The 21,477-nt window shown below is 42.5% G+C and overlaps 1 protein-coding gene across 7 annotated transcripts in view; it reads left to right on the top strand.

The window, feature by feature from the left end:
• The window catches only part of TIAL1 (TIA1 cytotoxic granule associated RNA binding protein like 1), a 539,174-nt gene that overhangs the window by 459,244 nt on the left and 58,453 nt on the right, over positions 1 to 21,477 (top strand). The window contains exon 11 of one of the 7 annotated variants that reach the window (XR_004539126.1): positions 13,603 to 13,706. The exons of the other annotated variants lie outside the window; for them this stretch is intronic. The gene's annotated coding sequence lies outside the window, so the exon portion shown is untranslated. The remainder of the gene's footprint in view (positions 1 to 13,602; positions 13,707 to 21,477) is intronic. 7 annotated transcript variants of the gene reach the window in all.

Raw genomic sequence — 21,477 nt, 5'->3', positions numbered from 1 at the left:
TTTTAGTTAAAGTTCCTGCAGATTTAACACAACTACTGAACTGTTCCAGAGTGATATTTTGTACAATATCTTTCCATTTTTCAACATATGGCTCATAAGTCAGTTCTTTCACTTTACAGTATAAACTTTTATGATAACATTTCAATGGAATCAGCAATTGAGCATCCAACCAATAGTTTTCAATAATAAGTTCCTGTACCTCGGAGGTAAGTGAATCAAAGGGCAAAAAAGAAGCATTGTGCCTTAGCTGCATATAACTAAAAGCATTTCTGTTTTCTAGCTTAAATTCTTGATAAAAGGAAGCAAAGAGTTTTGTTCAGCCCAATTCATTCACTACCTGTGATACATAGTGAATACCCTGCTGTGTCCAGTGCTGAAAAGGAAATCCAATGAGACTTGGAAGTAAATCTCCATTGCTATAAATAGGTAACAACGGAGGTGCATCAATCCGGTACTCTAACAGATTACCCACCAGGCGCTACGCTGTGTGCATAGGCAAATAAAATGTGGACACAGCATTGGAGCTTTTGTACATTTAACTGACCAGAATGAAGAAAAAAGCTACAATGTATAGGGTGCCCCAACAGCATCTCCACTGGTATCACCAAGAAGTGGCCAGTGCCCAAAACCAGTCCCCAATATATAGCATGCCACAAGCCCATAAGAACAACCTGAGATTTAATGACCCCAAACCTCCCTTAGCCTTTGGTAATATCACTGCCCTTAATGGGAGGCATGCCTTTTTTTTCCTGCCATATAAATTTAGAAAGAGCTTTATCGAATGAATGTAAATGTCTGCCAGAAGGGATTAAAGGAAGAACTTGCAGAACCACTGAATACAACACTGAAGTGGTATTAACATGTAGAGCGTAATTTTGCCCAATACAATTGGAAAATTGTGCCATGCAATTAGTTTTGAGGTGGTATCCATCAAGCATGGTTCTATGTTAACGGTGTATAATGTAGACAGATCTTGTTGTAGAAAAATTCCTAATTATTTTCTTTTCTTCGGACCATGTCAATGGAAAAGCCCTTCCCAGTTTTGTCTGTGTTTTGCAGAGGTAGTACAGCATATTTCTGGTAATTTAAAGTAAAACCTTAGTAGAACCCATATTCATCTAACGCACCAAGAAGGCTTAAAAAGTAGGACTGCAGATGGGTCAAAGTAAGCATCATATCATTAACCTAAGCCAAAAATTTAAAGTTGAATGGCCCAATTGGAAACCCACAAAGTGCATAACAAAGGTTCTAAATAGAGGACAAATAATAAATGCAAGAGGGGACATCCCTAATGTGTCCTTCACTGTATGAAGAAAGTCATAGACATATGATGGCAGATAAAGGCCAAATGGCCCATCCAGTCTGCCCATCCACTGAATCCACTATCTCCTCTCCCTAAGAGATCCCACATCCTGTTTCATGCTTTCTGAATTCAGACACAGTTTTTGACACCACCATCTGTACCGGGAGACTATTCCATGCATCTACCACTCTTTCTGTAAAAAAGTATTTCCTGAGATTACTCTTGAGCCTATCACCTCTTAACCTCATTTTGTGGAGTTTCCTTTCAATTGAAAGAGACTCACCTCATGTATTTATATCACTTAGGTATTTAAAAGCCTCTATCTATATCTCCCCTCTCCCGCCTTTCCTCCAGAGAATACATATTCTGTTACATCAACTTGAGTCCGTACGTTAGGTGATCTGTCCATTCTTGCGAACTGAGTTTTGCAGAAGTATGGTACTTATATCTTTCAGCACCTCCCACATTGCCAGTGGAGTGGAGTGCACCTTCAGTTTTTCCTTCTGCAAGGAACTGTGCAAAAGTGTTTCTGATCTGCTCTGCTTAGTTTTTCTTATTTTCAGTTTTAATATCATTTTTTCTGAGATGTTGATTCCCTGAGAACCCCATATTTGGGGATTCTCTTCCTGGTAAAGGATGCAGGTTCCATGGAGCCAAACTGCAGCTCACAGGGCAACCCTTTGAGTGGACCTCTGTGTGCTACTTCAGGGCTGTGTGCTACTTCTGTGTGCTCTGGGTATCAGGGAGTCAACTGTGTAATTATCCACCCACCCCCGTCCTTCGCACCTCAAGGTTCTGTGGAAGTGGAGGTCTTGGACGTGGTGGGTACAACTGGCAGCCCAAAGATTCCCTGGTTTGGAGTTGTTATTGGAAATTTCTGAAGCAGAAAGTCCTTTCCATCTCTTCCAGCTGCAGAGAAAAGTGACATGTAGCACTTTAGAAACATAATGGCAGATAAAGGCCAAATGGCCCATCCAGTCTGCCCATCCACAGTAATCATAGTAACATAGTAGATGACGGCAGATAAAGACCCGAATGGTCCATCCAGTCTGCCCAACCTGATTCAATTTAAATATATATTTTTTTTTCTTCTTAGCTATTTCTGGGCGAGAATCCAAAGCTTTACCCGGTACTGTGCTTGGGTTCCAACTGCCGAAATCACTGTTAAGACTTACTCCAGCCCATCTACACCCTCCCAGCCATTGAAGCCCTCCCCTGCCCATCCTCCTCCAAACGGCCATACACAGACGAAAACCGTATAAGTCTGTCCAGTAACTGGCCTAGTTCAATCTTTAATATTATTTTCTGATTCTAAATCTTCTGTGTTCATCCCACGCTTCTTTGAACTCAGTCACAGTTTTACTCTCCACCACCTCTCTCGGGAGCGCATTCCAGGCATCCACCACCCTCTCCGTAAAGTAGAATTTCCTAACATTGCCCCTGAATCTACCACCCCTCAACCTCAAATTATGTCCTCTGGTTTTACCATTTTCCTTTCTCTGGAAAAGATTTTGTTCTACGTTAATACCCTTTAAGTATTTGAACGTCTGAATCATATCTCCCCTGTCCCTCCTTTCCTCTAGGGTATACATATTCAGGGCTTCCAGTCTCTCCTCATACGTCTTCTGGCGCAAGCCTCCTATCATTTTCGTCGCCTTCCTCTGGACCGCCTCAAGTCTTCTTACGTCTTTCGCCAGATACGGTCTCCAAAACTGAACACAATACTCCAAGTGGGGCCTCACCAATGACCTGTACAGGGGCATCAACACCTTCTTCCTTCTACTGACTACGCCTCTCTTTATACAGCCCAGAATCCTTCTGGCAGCAGCCACTGCCTTGTCACACTGTTTTTTCGCCTTTAGATCTTCGGACACTATCACCCCAAGGTCCCTCTCCCCGTCCGTGCATATCAGCTTCTCTCCTCCCAGCATATACGGTTCCTTCCTATTATTAATCCCCAAATGCATTACTCTGCATTTCTTTGCATTGAATTTTAGTTGCCAGGCATTAGACCATTCCTCTAACTTTTCTTCTCTAAGAGATCCCACGTACCTATGCCCGGCAACTACAATGCTCCAGCTGCTGGAAGACGACTGTTTAGACAACGCTGGCCACAGGGCAGGGAGGTTTGTTGGACCGGGCCTGTTGGGGGGAGGGGGGGTGAAAGCACAACAAAGGTAAGGGGCAGGGAGAGAGAAAGGGAGGAAAGGTGGGGTGGAGAAGAAAAGACGCTGAAGGGAACTGGGTAAAACATAGGGGGGAGAAGAACGCTGAAAGCACATGGGGAAGACAGAGGGGGGAGAAGGACGCTGAAAGCACATGGGGAAGACAGAGGGGGAAGCTGAAGGGAAATGGGGAAGAGAGAGAGTGGGGAGAAGACGCTGAAGGGAAATGGGGATGACAGAGTGGGGAGAAGACGGGGAAGAGAGTGTGGGGAGAAGATGCTGGAAGGAAAGAAGACAGAGATGCTATACTATGGGGGGAAGAGGAAGGAAGAAGATGGGTGCCAGAACAATTTGGAAGGGGAAGAGAAAGGGAGAGGCACAGTAACAGAACAAATGGAAGATGCAGAGAGAAGAGAGGCAGTGGATGGAAGGAATTGAATGAGAAGATGAGGAAAGCAGAAACCATACAACAAAGGTAGAAAAAAAATTCTGTTTCTTTTTTTTTTTTTTGCTTCAGGATAAAGTAGTATATTAGTTGTGTTGATAAAAATTTATAAACATAGCCCTGTCAGCTGAACATCTCTTTCACCAGTTCAGCAGCCAGTATTTTGATTTATAAGGAAGGAATAAGCTAAATATTGCAGTACTGAGGCTTGTATGGATGCTGTGGGGACGGTGACGGGGCGGTGAAGGGAATGGCGGTGACGGAGCAGTGAAGGGGACGGTGCAGTGACGGGGACAGATTTTTTTCCCATGTCATTCTCTAGTGCTCACGTCAAAAGCTTCCCTCTGACTCAGCTTCCTGTTTCCGCTTTTGACTGAGCACCGCTTTGCCAATCTGGAGTTCCCATGATGCCGGGGGTAGAAGAAGGCCCGTTGCCGATCTTAAGTGTCATCGCGGGGGAAGGGGCTTTGCAATCTTGTTGCCAAAATCGGAAAGGTGAGGAAGGGAGAAAGTGGGCCTGTGGTGGATGGAGAGATTGAGATAAGGGGGCAGATGATGGAAGTGGGGAGAAGGGGCAGATGATGGAAGAGGAGATAAGGGGGAGGGAGAAGGGGCAGATGATGGAAGTGGGGAGAGAGAAGAGGGCAGATGATGGAAGTGGGTGAAAGAGAGAGAAGGGGCAAATGATGGAAGTGGGGGGAAAGAGAGAGAAGGGGGAGAGTGAAGAGGGCAGATGATGGAAATGGGGAGAAGGGAGAGCAAATGCTGAATGGAAGTGGAGAAAGAACACATACTGGATGGAAGGAGGGATAAAGAAAAAGGACATATGCTGGATGGGGGTTGAAGATAGAGTTAGTGAGATAGTGGAGGGGTGAAGGAAAGGGGTGGCATGCTGTGGGTAGACTTAGTGAAAAGAGGGAAACTGAGGACTGCATAGTAAGAAAGAATTTAATTTAGACGGAGGCAGAAAATAAAGAAGGAAGACCAGAGAAGGGAAGAGAGAGAGAGATACAAGAGAACGGAGAAGGAGACAGAGATATCAGATCTGAGCGGAGGAAATGAGAAGAAAGAGATGCTAAAATCCACAGGGGGGAGGGAAAGAGAGATGAAAGGAGAAAGACGCCAGACCATGAGGGAACAGAGGGAAGATGATGGATGCCAGACCAAAGGGGGGGTGTCTAGAGGAGAGATGGCAGGGGGAGACAGACAGTTTCTGGAAGGGGCAGACAGTGGATGGAACGGGCAGAAGCTGGATTGAAGAGACAGGGCAGAGTGTGGAAAAGAGTGAAAAGAAGATAAAAGCAGAAACCAGAGACAACAAAAGGTAGAAAAAAATCATTTTATTTCTATTTTGTCATAGAATATATCAGATTTGAAATATATATCCTGCTAGAGACATAACTGGGGATTGCAAAGCCCAGGCAGTGCTTATTTAGCTTCTAGCTGGCTTAGGGCTCTCTCGGACCAGGGGGCAGTTGCCCTAGTTGCACTCCCCTAACACTATTCCTGTCATGTGTGACTGCAGTATTCTGTTATCATGATATTTCTGTGTAGCATTCTATAATAATTTGGCTTGTTCAGTTTTCTTGATATTAGAGGGGATATATGTGAAGGGGAGGGGAGACAGGGGTTTTGTTGGTCCTTGCTCTGTATATTTATATTTATAAAATGACAATTGTACAGAATATTGTTTCTTTTTATACTTTAATAAAATATGTTCAATATAAAATCATAACTGAGACTTGTGCGGATGGGATCAGATGGTTTGCGGGGACTGAGCTTGCAGAGACGGGACGGAAATGTATTTTTTAAATTTCAGTCTTAGTAGTTTGCCAGTCCACAAAATAATTATTTTATTTCTACCGGTCCACGGATGTAAAAAGGCTGAAAAACACTGCTCTAGAGCAGAGTCGGCAGCTGCGCTGAGGTGCAGGAAGGTCCCCTAATGACTCGTCTGCTGGCTTTGCTCCGGAAGAAGTAAGTTATGTCAGAGGGGGTGGACCCGGCAGACGCAGTCATCGCGGGTCCTTGCCGCAACACCCTGTGTCTGCCGGGTCAACCTCCTCCGACGTAATTTACTTCTTCCGGAGCAAAGCCTGGAGTCATCGCAGGACCTTCCAGCACGTGTCTGCCGACTCTGCTCCAGAGCTAGTATGTCGGAGTGGGGTGGACCGGCATCTACAGTCATTGCGAGAAAGGAGCAGGACTGCTGGAATGAAAGAGTGGTGCAGGGAGAGAAAGGGGGCAGGATGGTATGGAAGGGTGGTGCTGATGGAATTGATCTACAGGGAAAGGGGAGAGAGACATAAGGGGGAAGGATACTGGATGGAATTGGATCGGAGGGAAAGAAAGGGGGCAGATGCTGATTGAAGAGGGGTGGGTGGAAAGAGAAAGGGCAGACATTGGATGGTAGTGTGGCAGGTAGAGGGGGAGCCTATGCTGGATGGAAGTGCAGATGGGAGAGATAAAGGAGCAATTGCAGGAAGGAAATAGGAGAGAAAGAGGGGAGCAGACGATGGAAGTGGACAGAGAGAGGAGAAGGTACTAGATGGAAGGGGTAGAGAAAGAGGGCACATAATGGAAGGAGGGGATAAATAAAAGGAGGTGCACATGATGGGGGGAAAGGATTGAGTTAGGGAAATACTGGAGGGGGTGAGGGAAAGATGTGGCGAGCTGTAGGTAGACAGTAAAAAAGGATATTGATAAGAGGGTAGTAAGAACATAATCTAGATGGATGCAGAAAATAAATTGAATAGGAAAATGAGGGAAGAAAGGGATTGCAGAAAAGAGGTGTGGGAGAGGGAAGGAGAGGAGAGAGATGCCAGACCAATGGGGGTAAAAGGAGAGATGGAAGGGGGAGGCATACAGTTTCTGGAAGGGGCATAGAAGGAGAGAAGATGCCTTATAGGAGCAGAGAGATAGCAGACAGTGGATGGAAAGAAGAGAGTAACAAGAAGATGAGGAAAGCAGAAACCATAGAAGACAAAGGTAGAACAAAAATTTTCTGTTTATTGCTTTAGGAGACATGTGTCACTGTTTCTGTGGTGTTGCATTGTATGCAGAGTCCTGCTTCTTGCTGGTTCAATTTAACCTTTGTCTATGTATTTCTATTTTATCCCCCCTTTTACAAAACTGTGGAGCGTTTTTTAGCGCCAGCCGTGGTGGTAGCAGCTCTGATGTTCAGAATTACATGAGCGTCATAGCTGTTACCACCGTGGCTAAAATCTACACTACAGCTTTGTAAAAGGGGAGGGGTTAGTTTGTGATGACATTCCATACTAGGCGAAGGTGTGTTCTGTGTGTTCGAAAGACATGGTTTTCTGTTAGGATTGACGGTGTAGGATTGATCTGTACTAGTCTGGCTTGTTTAGTTTTACAATGGGTGTATTGCTGTTGTAATGCTCACTGCTGTATGTAAGATACTGCCTTTTCCTAGGTACTCATGTGTAATGTGTGGCTTGTTACTAAAAATCATGTTTTTCGTACAGATGGGGGGGTGCCAAAAAATGATGGGCCCCGGGTGTCACATATTCTAGGTACGCTACTGCCTATGGGGTAGACTCCAGAGTATATTTACAAGAAAGAAGATTAGCAGAGGTAAAAAACCTAATCTTTCGTACTTTATGAATTTATTTTGCTGGGCAGACTAGATGAACTGTCATCATCCACTATTTGTGCAGTGACTGTTAGTTCAGCTTGTACTGATGTCTTCTCCAGTTCTAGTCACAGTAGTCAACAAGTTTTCTCTATCAGTTTTACTGCTTCTACAAGTCCAACAGCATTTATTACTGCACAGCATTTTGGAAATTTGTCAAGGGCCACTGTAAAAGATCGTCCACTGATACAGTATCAGGAATTGAGCTTCATGCAAGTGTTACCCTTGTGAAGGGAGATGCTCATTTCTCTCAAATGCAATAGTTTCTCTGCTGTTTACATCAGATTCCAAACTAGAGTGAGAGTGTACTTTAGCTTCTTCTTCACCATGTTTAGAAATCTGTCAATGTTAATTGGAAGATTACCCAGATCCTTACTTCATTCCTTCTGTACCTTCTTTAGAAGAAGTAAATATTCTTCTGATTTCCTCTGATCTTTTCCCTCCTCAGTTAGGGTGCTGGTCTTAGACCAGAGGGCCACCGCGTGAGCGGACAGCTGGGCATGATGGACCACTGGTCTGACTCAGCAGTGGCAATTCTTATGTTCTTATTTGCAATGCCTCTCTCTCTCCTCTCCTCAAACTGTTCCTAAGCAAATAAAAGTTCAGATTCAACACTCTGCCTTCCATCTTCTGCTTGATGAAGAGAAATTGGCTGTGATTGCTGAATGTAAAGGATTCCTGTACACATGTTGCAGTTCATCCAACAGCAAAAATATATATAATACCTTTGAGATACTGACCATTACTGATAGAACTCCTCTTTTTCGCTTCTCCTTGGTCCACAAGGTCTTTGCCAAATACCTTGTGATTATAGCAACTTTCCTATGCAAATCAGGGTTGTCTACTCTTTCCATATCTTGATAACTGACTTGAAACAAATGGCTCCTTCGAGGTCTAGCATTTTTCTTCAACTTCGAGAAGCAAGATTTCATAAATAGAAGATATTCTGGACTCAGATTAAGTAAAACTTTTTTGCCACAACTCAAGATGCTTAAAATGAATGTATTATGTCTAGAAGGTTCAGTGCTCCCTAGTTGCAGATATTAGGCAAATTGTTTGTTTCCTTTGATTCCTCTCCTTCCAAACAAATTTGACTTTCCAGTTGCTCTAGGAACCCCAACCAATTGGTTAGCATTCTGCATTCAATTTTGCTATGAATAGACTGGTAATCCTATGGTTAATAAAGTTGAATCTCATCAATTCTGTGTGGCTGCAGCTACTGTGGCTCTTTTGAGTTTACTTCACTGGACAGTATATGCAAATCAACAATGTTGTCATTGCTTCACAGCTTTACTTTTCACTACATTTGGTTGTAAATTCAGCAACTTTTGCATCAGTATCTATGAGCAGGCTGCTTCAGAACAATAGGTATTTCCAGTGCAGGAGGGATAGGAGTTCTGACTGTTGGGTTCTTTTCCCTTATCCACAAGGATTGCAGAAAGCATCATTTACATTTTTCTTCAACTCCACCTCGTGTCACTGGGCAGTGCCTCAGTCCCTCAATTTTTCCTTCCTGAGTTGAGAAGGTGTCTTTTTTTTCTGCTCTGCATCTGTTTTATTGGTTTGGGGGCTTTTTATCTGATTTTGAGGCTTCCTGGTGTTAGAGGTTTCCAGAGATCTTGGGATAGCTCTGACTGGGAGAAGATAAGTCTCTGGTTCAGAGAACTGTAGCCAGTGGAGGCAACCCTTAAGGGCACCTGCCTGGATGACTTGCACTAACTTTGGGACAGCTTGGGAAGGGTTCCCCTGGAAGTGCAGCTCACCCTGAATTTGGCCAGGCACTTGTGTGCAGGCTGAGTGGCTCCACGTTGGTCCAGAGGACTGTAATGGGTGCCAGCTGCCTCACCCCCTCTAAAGACACATAAGAATTTAGTGGGGTTTGAGGTCTGACTTCTGGGGTTCCATGTCATAGGCATCAAGAAATAGGACAAAGTTTTGCCATTGCTAGAATTGAGAAGCGCCGTTCTTTGTTATCTCGAGGTATTGAATGAGTTTCATCTTCACACCATCTTTTTGTGTTGACCAACATTAGCAAGCAGGAAAAGCAAGTCTCGAAGGCAACCATTTCCAGGTGAATTTGCATGGCTATTTCATCAGCTTATATTAGATGTGAAAAGCAGCTGCCAATCTCTTTGATAGTACATTCTACCAGAGCAATGGCCTCGTTATGGTCAGAGTTCCAGACATAGTAACATAGTAGATGACGGCAGATAAAGACCCGAATGGTCCATCCAGTCTGCCCAACCTGATTCAATTTAAATTTTTTTTTTTTTTTTCTTCTTAGCTATTTCTGGACGAGAATCCAAAGCTTTACCCGGTACTGTGCTTGGGTTCCAACTGCCGAAATCTCTGTTAACCCTTTCAGGACCATAAGGATCGTAGGCTAATTTTTGTGGTTTTGACGACATTTTTATGGTAAAAAGGGCTTGCAGATGCCAAAAAATTGATTTTTTTTGTGAAATATCATTATTTATTTTTTTTTAAATCACACTTCTGGCTTATGGACAGTGTGGCAAGTGAATCTTCTCGTCAATCTGGCAACGACGCTAATGAATGAATGTCAGAACCAGTTTGTTTACATAAAGGCAGTATCATATTGAATCCGTACATATCAAATTTAGAACTGTAGACTATCCCAATCAAAATTTATAGGATTTTAAAGTTATGGGACAAATATGTCCCTTGGTCCTGAAAGGGTTAAGACTTACTCCAGCCCATCTACACCCTCCCAGCCATTGAAGCCCTCCCCTGCCCATCCTCCTCCAAACGGCCATACATAGACGCAGACCGTACAAGTCTGCCCAGTAACTGGCCTAGTTCAATCTTTAATATTATTTTCTGATTCTAAATCTTCTGTGTTCATCCCACGATTCTTTGAACTCAGTCACAGTTTTTCTCTCCACCACCTCTCTCGGGAGCGCATTCCAGGCATCCACCACCCTCTCCGTAAAGTAGAATTTCCTAACATTGCCCCTGAATCTACCACCCCTCAACCTCAAATTATGTCCTCTGGTTTTACCATTTTCCTTTCTCTGGAAAAGATTTTGTTCTACGTTAATACCCTTTAAGTATTTGAACGTCTGAATCATATCTCCCCTGTCTCTCCTTTCCTCTAGTGTATACATATTCAGGGCTTCCAGTCTCTCCTCATACGTCTTCTGGCGCAAGCCTCCTATCATTTTCGTCGCCTTCCTCTGGACCGCCTCAAGTCTTCTTACGTCTTTTGCCAGATACGGTCTCCAAAACTGAACACAATACTCCAAGTGGGGCCTCACCAATGACCTGTACAGGGGCATCAACACCTTCTTCCTTCTACTGACTACGCCTCTCTTTATACAGCCCAGAATCCTTCTGGCAGCAGCCACTGCCTTGTCACACTGTTTTTTCGCCTTTAGATCTTCGGACACTATCACCGCAAGGTCCCTCTCCCCGTCCGTGCATATCAGCTTCTCTCCTCCCAGCATATACGGTTCCTTCCTATTATTAATCCCCAAATGCATTACTCTGCATTTTTTTGCATTGAATTTTAGTTGCCAGGCATTAGACCATTCCTCTAACTTTTGCAGATCCTTTTTCATATTCTCCACTCCCTCTTCGGTGTCTACTCTGTTACAAATCTTGGTATCATCTGCAAAAAGGCACACTTTTCCTTCTAACCCTTCAGCAATGTCACTTACATACATATTGAACAGGATTGGCCCCAGCACCGAACCCTGAGGGACTCCACTAGTCACCTTTCCTTCCTTCGAGCGACTTCCATTAACCACCACCCTCTGGCGTCTGTCCGACAGCCAGTTTCTGACCCAGTTCACCACTTTGGGTCCTAACTTCAGCCCTTCAAGTTTGTTCAACAGCCTCCTATGAGGAACTGTATCAAAGGCTTTGCTGAAATCCAAGTATATTACATCTAGCATATGTCCTTGATCCAGCTCTCTGGTCACCCAATCAAAAAATTCAATCTGGTTCGTTTGGCACGATTTACCTTTTGTAAAGCCATGTTGCCTCGGATCCTGTAACCCATTAGATTCAAGGAAATACACTATCCTTTCTTTCAGTAGCACTTCCATTATTTTTCCAACAACTGAAGTGAGGCTCACCGGCCTGTAGTTTCCTGCTTCATCCCTGTGACCACTTTTATGAATAGGGACCACATCCGCTCTCCTCCAATCCCCAGGAATCACTCCCGTCTCCAGAGATTTGTTGAACAAGTCTTTAATAGGACTCGCCAGAACCTCTCTGAGCTCCCTTAGTATCCTGGGATGGATCCCGTCTGGTCCCATCGCTTTGTCCACCTTCAGTTTTTCAAGTTGCTCATAAACACCCTCCTCCGTGAACGGCGCAGAATCTACTCCATTTTCTCGTGTAACTTTGCCAGACAATCTGGGTCCTTCTTCAGGATTTTCTTCTGTGAACACAGAACAGAAGTATTTGTTTAGCACATTTGCTTTCTCCTCATCACTCTCCACATATTTGTTCCCAGCATCTTTTAGCCTAGCAATTCCATTTTTTATTTTCCTCCTTTCACTAATATATCTGAAAAAAATTTTATCTCCCTTTTTTACATTTTTAGCCATTTGTTCTTCCGCCTGTGCCTTCGCCAAACGTATCTCTCTCTTGGCTTCTTTCAGTTTCACCCTGTAGTCCTTTCTGCTCTCCTCTTCTTGGGTTTTTTTTATATTTCATGAACGCCAACTCTTTCGCCTTTATTTTCTCAGCCACTAGGTTGGAGAACCATATCGGCTTCCTTTTTCTCTTGTTTATATTGACAATTCCTCCTGAGAAGATTTGTAGGGCAGCTACATGGTTCACGCTCCATACCTTTACCAAGTTTTATAGAGTGGATGTTGTGGCACAATTTGGGGATGTTGTGGATCGCATTTGGGGTCCTCATTGCTCGCAGCAGGCTCATCTGCTCTGCCCTAGAATCAAGGGATTGCTTTGGTATATCCCAATAGTCAGGACTCCTGTCTTTCCTGAACTGGAAGAGATTAGGTTCTTACCTCGGTAATCTTCTTTCCTGTAGGGAGGGACAGGAGTCCTGAAGCCTGCCCTGTCAGATGTTGTGTTGGCCTGCTGCCTGTCTCAAATAAGTATAGGTGTTGCCAAATGCTTCTGCTTTCTGCCTCAGATATGACTGGGTTTCTTCAGATGTTTGGGATTTCACAAGCAGTACTGAAGATGTTTAATGTGCTGCTGGGAAACAAACACAATATTTATCCGATAAGCTTTTGGTAGTGTAACAGTGCTGGTTGCACTCAGGTAAATGGCTTGTTTTTGTCCCACTTCATAAGTTATGTGAATTTTTATTTGGGAATAAGTTTTTTCTTGTTGCAGAGCAGAAGAAACTTAACCTATTGGGGAGTTTCCCCATGCTCTCCTTGCTATTTCTCCTTCCCAGAGGTTATCCATTGCTTTGGTCCGTACCAAGGGACTGAGGCATTGTCCTGTGACACAAGGAGGCAGAGTTGAAGAAAAATGTAAATAATGCCTACTGCAATCCTCGCAGGTAAGGGGAAAGAACCCAATAGTGAGGACTCCTCTCCCTCCCTACAGGAAAGAAGATTACTAATCTTCTCATCTGTTATCACTAAGCAGCCCTGAGCTGCTTGTTTGCCTGATTCAGACCTGCTTGTCAATAGAAAAAGCAAAGGTGTTTTCCATAGACTGCTGGACTGGTCAGGCGCATCAGCCCTCTTACCTCCCCAAGGGTTGCATGCTTTTTTGACCTAAGGAACTAACTGAGGAACTGGAATGACTGCTCTATACATGAAGGGTAATGAATGCTCAGAACTTGTCACTTATATTTAAACTCTGGTACCATGTAGTGAGGTTGCTCACTTGTACGACTGATTAATACTCGTGTTTGGGGAAAACACTTGTTACAGATAAGCACTAGAAATTCCAGGGAGCAGAAATGAAATCCTACTTAACTCTATGCAGTCCTTATTAAATAGTGCTACCATCTGCTCTGTCATTTTGATATATTTTGTACCCTGGTATCACCATGTCCCATGGGTTGTCCTTTTTCTTCCAGGTCTGTGAGATGCCTCTTATGTGTGTATTTCATTGATTGCCATACACACTATCTCTTCAATTTTAATTTTTGGACTTGTGGCATTTGTATATAGACACCTAAAGGTATTCTTTTTGTTCCTGTTCACAACCTGCTTCTTAGCAGTTGATTTAGATAAATTGAAATCAGTCATATTTGTTTAATATTTATTTAAATGCACATGGCCTACCTCAGTTTTTTATTTATTGTATTAGTTACATTTATAGCCCTTTTGTATCAAGCAAGTACTTTCAGTGGGTGACAGTAAAGAACACATTAAAATACAATACTTAAAACAATCTATACAGTCATAACATATCAAAAGTTTATACAAAACTTTAAACTGATATCTTTAGTCACGTAACAGCCAGTGGTCCTACTTAATGATACATCACATCGTTGCTCCAAAACAATTCCCTTAAATGCCTTCTGGAACAGGTAGAACTTCACTCATTTTCTATGTTCAATTAGCAATCCAAAAAAATTTCTAAAACAGCTGACTAACATTAATTTTTTTATAAGACAAGGTTTCAAGGTTTATTAAAAATTTGTTTACTGCTTAATCTGAAATTCAAAGCGGTATACAATAAAATTCATTGTCAGCATACAATGGCATAAAAACAATTGATTAAAAATAGAACATATCATTACGGGGGATATGTTAGTAAAAACAAACGTACAAACACCAGACAAACAAAAGTAACAAGAGGAAGAAGGGGAGAACTACAATCAGTAAAGAAAAGAACAAATAAGGGAAGAATAAGGAAATGATAGACCTGAAAAATAACGACAAAGTTGTTGCCCTAACGAGAGCAGTTATGTCTCAAAAGCGTCTATGAATAGGAAAGTCTTCAACTTAATTTTGAAAGGGCCTACGGAAGTTTCTTCCCTTATGTAGTTGGGAATGGAATTCCAAAGGGAAGGTGCTGTCACGGCAAAATTATAATCAGTTTCTATATGAAACACTAATGGTAGTTTTGCTTATTCCAGAAGCATGAGATAATACAGGTAACAGATCTCTGGCTTGTACTAACCTATTCTCTTTTTCTAATATCCGTGAGGGTAATAATAGCTTAAAACATCCTCTCTATTGGGATATTTTAATTTTCCTCTTTCAATTTTATCCTTTGATGCTACCATACTCCAAACTGTGTGCTGCTGTGGCTTTCCTCCATTTTTTATACTTTAGTTTTTATTACCACACTGTCAGGTCCCAAAATATAACAAGTTAACAGATATCATTGCAAATTAGTCTCAAAGCACTTTGGTAGATCATAGGAGTTACTTATGGGAATAATAACTATAAAGAAAGGGACCTTGATTCCCCACTCCAAATATAAAACCAACAATCATTCGACATTGCAAAGTCTCAAACATATAATTGGTTGCAACTGAAGCAGGCCTGATTGGCGCAACTTCAAAAATCCAGTATGCTTCCAGCTAGATTTGCTTGGGCATCAGGCAGCCAAGTGGTATAAATTAATTGTTTAAGCTCTGCCCAATTGCTAAGGTTCACCAGATTCCATTTAATTGTTCTAGTTCTGCCCAGATTCTAGTCCTCCAGATTCTATTTAATTGTTCTAGTTCTGCCCAATTGCCAAACCTATTTAATTGCTTAAGTTCTGCCCAATCACTAGGGTTCACTAGATTCTATCTAATTGTATATGCTCTGCCCAATTGCTAAGTTCCACCAGATTCTTTTTAATTGCTCTAGTCCCACCCAATTGCTAAGACTTTCCTCTATTCCTGCCTCCTATCCCTCCCATAGGCTTCCCCAACCCCACCATAAGAACATAAGAACATAAGCAGTGCCTCTGCTGGGTCAGACCAGAAGTCCATCATGCCCAGCAGTCCGCTCACGCGGCGGCCCATCAGGTCCAGGACCTGTATAGTAATCCTCTATCTATACCCTTCTATCCCCTTTTCCTTCAGAAAAGTGTCCAATCCCTTCTTGAACTCCAATACCGTACCCTGTCCTATCATGCCCTCTGGAAGCGCATTCCAGGTATCCACCACCCGTTGGGTGAAGAAGAACCTCCTAGCATTGGTTCTGAATCTGTCCCCTTTTAATTTTTCCAAATGCCCTCTCGTTCTTGTAGTTTTTGAAAGTTTGAAGAATCTGTCCCTCTCCACTCTCTCTATGCCCTTCATGATCTTGTAAGTCTCTATCATATCCCCTCTAAGTCTCCGCTTCTCCAGGGAGAAGAGCCCCAGTTTCTCCAATCTTTCAGCATATGAAAGGTTTTCCATACCTTTTATCAAACGTGTCGCTCTCTTCTGAACCCTCTCGAGTATCGCCATATAGAATGTTGTTTAAGTTGTAATTGAGTCTTGAAAGGATGGGATCAGACAGAGTTTGCGGGAGCAGGAATGAGGACAGATTTTATCCCCCCCCCCCCCCCCAGTTCAATGTAGAGAAATGCAAAGTCTTGCACGTAGGAAACAGAAACCCGAGATACAGCTACACGATGGGAGGGCTGTTACTGAGTGAGAGTACCCAAGAAAGGGACTTTGGGGTAATAGTGGACAAGCCAATGAAGCCGTTGGCACAGTGCGAAGCGGCCGCTAAGAAAGCGAATAGAATGCTAGGTATAATCAAGAAGGGCATTACAACCAGAACAAAAGAAGTTATCCTGCCGTTGTATTGGGCGATGGTGTGCCCGCATCTGGAGTACTGCATCCAATATTGGTCGCCGTACCTAAAGAAGGGTACAACTGTCATTTTATAAATCACACATACAGAAAAAGGATCAACAAAACCCCTGTTTCCCCTCTCAAATATCCCCTCCACCATCGGGAAAAACTGAATACTACATAGAAAATTCATACTAACAGCTTACCTTGGACACACACACACAAACAACACAAATGCTAAATCCGTAATGGCTGACCAAAAATGACAAACATAAATTAAACCAAAATCCTAAGAAGCCACACCATGATTGTAGTACAACACTACATAGACATATAAATAAAGGAGTCAGAGTCAAATTAGAGATACCATAATAAAGGAGTCAGAGTTGAAGGTTTTATGTACCGACTCCACAACTCTGGGCAAGTGATACTTGAATTTACCAGTCACACAGCTATCTACATACCTAATGATCACATCTCCAACTACAACGGCCTTGCTAACCCTTCCCTTCTAGGCAGAAGACCCTGAAGACCATGAAGCCACACCCGTGGATTCTTCTTCTCCTCTGCACATCCTCCAATATCACCCTCTGCCTGAAACCTCCCTCTTCCAACTTACCCGACCCCATAAATGTCAGTACTATTTGCCCAGGCATCAAAATCCCCATGCTATTGCGCACCAGAAATCATCCTTTCAAAAAAAACCCCACGAAGAACTAATCATGCCTCCTTAAAACCCATTCCCCCTGCCAACCTTCCCAACCTTGCCTCTAACTCGCTCACCCCAGTCCCGTCACTTTACTGCAATGCCAGATCCACATGCAAAAAAAACCCAAATTTTGAAGGACCTACTTGAAGATCTTGACCCCGGATTCCTTTTCATCACAGAATCATGGATTGCAAAAGATGACATATTTACCAAGGCCTCTTCTCCCCCAGAATTAACCGAAAAGGAGGTGGCTTGGCACTCCTCCACAAATCATTCTTCTCGAAAAGGGCAGCCATGCCTCTCTAGAATATATGCTAGTCTCTGTCATCCTCACCCACTGGGTATCCTACTATTATATCGTCCACCATCCCCCTGAAACAAATCCTCTGAACCCGTTCTCGAGACCATTACAAACGCCTTCCTCAAATTTCATAGATTACTAATCATTGGTGATATTAATCTCCACTTAAAAGATACCACCAACAAGGATGCAACTGATTTCAATAACTTCCTCACTTCTTTAGGCTTCCCCCACCCCCCCCCCCCGGCACTCTCTCCAACCCATGAAAAGGGGAACACGCTAGACATCATCAGTTTCCTCGATCTCACCGATTACAAAACTTCGGTCGATGACCCTCGTTGAGATCATGTCCCTTGGTCCGACCACTTCCTAGGGGCTTTTTGCTTCCCCATTTTCATGTCTCACCTTGGGTCCCCACCTCGTACCTCAAACTCCATTACCTTCTGAAAAAAAATTGCTAGTGAACTGTTCTGGACCAAATTCCTCAACCTAATTCCCACCATTCCTAACCCTCCAAACCCTGAATCCAATTGGCACACCTGGATCACCCTTTCTGAGACCACTTACCACTCCCTCGCACCACTATCCACTAAAACGGTCTCCTACTCCCGCAAGGCCCCTTGGTATCTTCCATACCACAGAGAACTAAACAGAAATGTCGAATACTGGAACACAAATGGAAAAAATCTAAATCCCCCACAGACAGACGGTCCTGGAGGGTTAATATTAAGTCCTACAATACTAACTAAAAAAAGCAAGGAAGAACTACTACGGTAACAAAATCTTTAGGTCAAACAACCAAAGTAATACATTGTTCAACATCTGGCGCTCCATATCCTCTAAACATGACGCCACCACACTCCCCTCCTCTCCATCTGCAGACGATCTAGCAAAATTATTCAATGAGAAAGTCACCACCTTACGATGCTCGTTCCCACCAGCACCCTCTTACAACTCTCTGGTGTCCACCGACTCCAACCCTACTCTAACCGTCGCCAACCAAATTCCAGCCGACAGATCCTGGACAGCCTTCGAGCTCATATCTGATTCCCAGGTCGCCAAACTCTGCCTCAAGTTGAAATCCTGCAACTGTACCTTGGACCCTTTCCCCTCCTACCTATACGAGAAAATTCCCACACAAGCCATCTCATCTCTCACCAAACTTATAAACTCTGCCTTACTTTCAGGCCTATTCTTTGCAGAAATGGGACACATTGCCTTATCCCCACTACTGAAAAAAGCTGATCTAGACCCCTCCATACCATCCAGCTATTGCCCAATAGCAAATATTCCTCTCCTGACCAAGTTGCTGGAGTCCATCATATCTACCCAACTTTCATCCTATCTTGAGAGATTCTCCATTCTCCTACTCTACCAACATGGCTTCAGACCCAACTTCAGCACCGAATCCCCATTGGCCTCATTAATCTCAAAGGTCCAACAACTTCACTCTTGCAATAAGTTCGCTGTTCTTCAAGTTCAACCTTTCTGCAGCTTTCAATATTGTCCATCATGATAAACTAATTCTCCAACTTTCTGAAATTGGCATAAACTCAACAGTTTTAGATTGGTTCTCAAAATTCTTACGCTCCCACTTCGTTAACATGAATGGCTCCTCATCCCTCCTGTGAAAACTGATTTGTGGAGTTCCTCAGGGCTCACCTCTATCCCCGATTCTTTTCAATGTTTATATGTCCTCCCTGAAACTCCTCCAACTGTCCCCCTTGGAAACACTTTACACTTACGTCGATGACATCCTTGTCCTCCTCGAGACCGACTCTAACCTCACCAATCTCTCTGAGAACATCTCTTCATGTATATCGAACCTCCAATCCTGGGCCCTCCCGTATAAATGAAATTAAACGAGACCAAAACAAAACTACTTTGGCTCGGCCCAAAATTAGATCAGCTACCCACCCTCATCCCACTATCCTCTGGCACCACATTGCAGCTTGAGCACTCATGCAAAGTTCTGGGCATCATCATTGATACCACACTGTCCTTCAACGACCACCTTAATTCCTTAGTAAAAAAATGCTTTATCAATCTTCACATGTTAAGGAAAGTGAGATCCTTCTTCCATCATCAACACTTTACTGTCCTCGTACAATCCATCATTCTTTCCAGACTGGATTACTGTAACTCCATCTACTTAAGCCTAACAAAGAAATATGCAGCTGCATACTCCAACGGATTCAGAGCACTGCGACTAAACTAATCTTCGCAAAAAGCAAATTTGACCACGTCTCCCCGCTTCTGTCTAAGCTTCACTGGCTCCTAGTAATCCTTAGGGTTCACTACAAATGCGCCTACCTAACCTTCAAGTCTCTACACGGTATCCTGCCTCCCCTTTTTCCGCTATATTGGAACTCCTCTAATCCCAACACCATCAGATCCACTCAAAAATTCAAACTATCCTTCCCCTCTTTAAAAGGCATATCCCATGCAGGAAAATTAGGTACTTCCCTCTGCTTCAGGATCACCGAACTCTGGAACAGCTTTAATACCCCGCTTCGGAGCCTGACCTCCCTCCAATTCTTCCGAAAACATTTGAAAACTTGGCTTTTCTCTAAAATGCAATGACCCCTCCCTCTTCTATATACTAAGTCCCTCTAAACTTCTCTTTCCAAGTCCTTCTAATTTTCATTGTAGTTCCTTTCTAGATCAATTCTTGTAAACCATGCCGATGATCTGTGGAGATGATGCAGTATACAAACTTAAGGTTTAGTTTAGTTTAGTTTTAGTTTAATATCTGAATATCTGAATAAAAAACCTAAAACTAGTCTAAGAGACATTTGGAGCATTGAGATAAAGCAACAAATTTTTGCTACTCAATGGCCACGGATTTGAACTTGGAGGATGAGATGTACAGTGTCAGCATCTATGAGACAAACATGGGTTTTTTTGTTGCACAGAAGTTTTTGGACTCCTGTTAGATTACAAAATTAGATAGTTCAAAATCTAATAGATGCTGACACTGTCATCTAGACATAGGGACACTGGATCATCTGTTGTTCTATTGTCTTCTGATACACAACTTTTGGAAATCTATATGTCGTATGAAGCGGTAATCTGTGGACATTATTATCTCCTACACCTCCAATAGATAGACATAAAAGCAGATTACTTGTTATAATGACTGGGGTAGCCATGCAAATGGTCACTAAAAATTGGAAGAATTTTGGCAGATTAAATTTCACTTTTTGGTGGAATTCATTATTCTTGTATTATAAATACGAGAAAATGAATTCTGAACAAATGGGTAATAATAAGTTGTTTAAACTGACGTGGGGTCCATTGACCACTTTTATTAATTTTAATTAAATGGTTTATTCCCCTGTTACTGGTTTGATTTGCACATCCAGGGTAGGGGTTGGGTGGGAGGGAGAGGGATATTATATTAAGATTTGTTTATTAATTACATGTATGTACTGTTGTATGGTTTAATTAAATAAATTGGAATTAGGATGGGTGAAAGGGGGAAGAAAATTATTTTTTTCAGGTATTTATTGATGGATGTAAGTGCTGTTTTCCAAATTACTTGTAAGTATTCCTTTATGCACTGTGTTTAGAGTGAAACATTAATAAAGATATATAAAAAGAAAAAAAAACACAAGTTAATAGATGACATTGCAAACTAGTCTCAGAGCACCCTCCGTTAGACCATAGGAGTTACTTATGGGAATAATAAATATATAAAGAAAGGGACCTTGAGTCCCCACTTCAAATGTAAAACCAAATTTTAAAAATGGGAAGGACCATAAGAACAGATAGGTTTAAGTTTTAAAGATAGTTTTCTAATTTAAAAATAATTAAATGCTTATGCATCAGCTATGAATATTTAATTTCAAATGAAGAATAATTTTATAGCAAAACATTTTTTTTATTTTTAATGTTTTAAATTATTAGGTCATTTAGGGCACCGGAGAATCATATAGTTAAAATAGATCAAAGGACATTTCTAGGGGATGTCTCCTGGACCTTCTCAATCATTTGACTGTTAGTGCTGCTTCTGATAAGTACTTGCCTATTTAAAGACTGTTTTTATTTATACATGAGGTATTTGGAGCACAATTAATATGGTTAAAACTAAAGGTATTATGATTGAGAAGACTTTGGAGGTCTGGATATGCTAAGGAAGACATCCCCTATAAATGTTCTTTGACTTGCCTTAACTACATGACTCTGATGCCCTAAAGACCTAAAAATTTAA

This window comes from Geotrypetes seraphini, chromosome 4, assembly GCF_902459505.1.
Source record: "Geotrypetes seraphini chromosome 4, aGeoSer1.1, whole genome shotgun sequence".
NCBI lineage: Eukaryota > Metazoa > Chordata > Amphibia > Gymnophiona > Dermophiidae > Geotrypetes > Geotrypetes seraphini.
The sequence above is the reverse complement of the archived record's forward strand: the minus strand, read 5'-3'. Positions and strand labels throughout refer to the sequence as shown.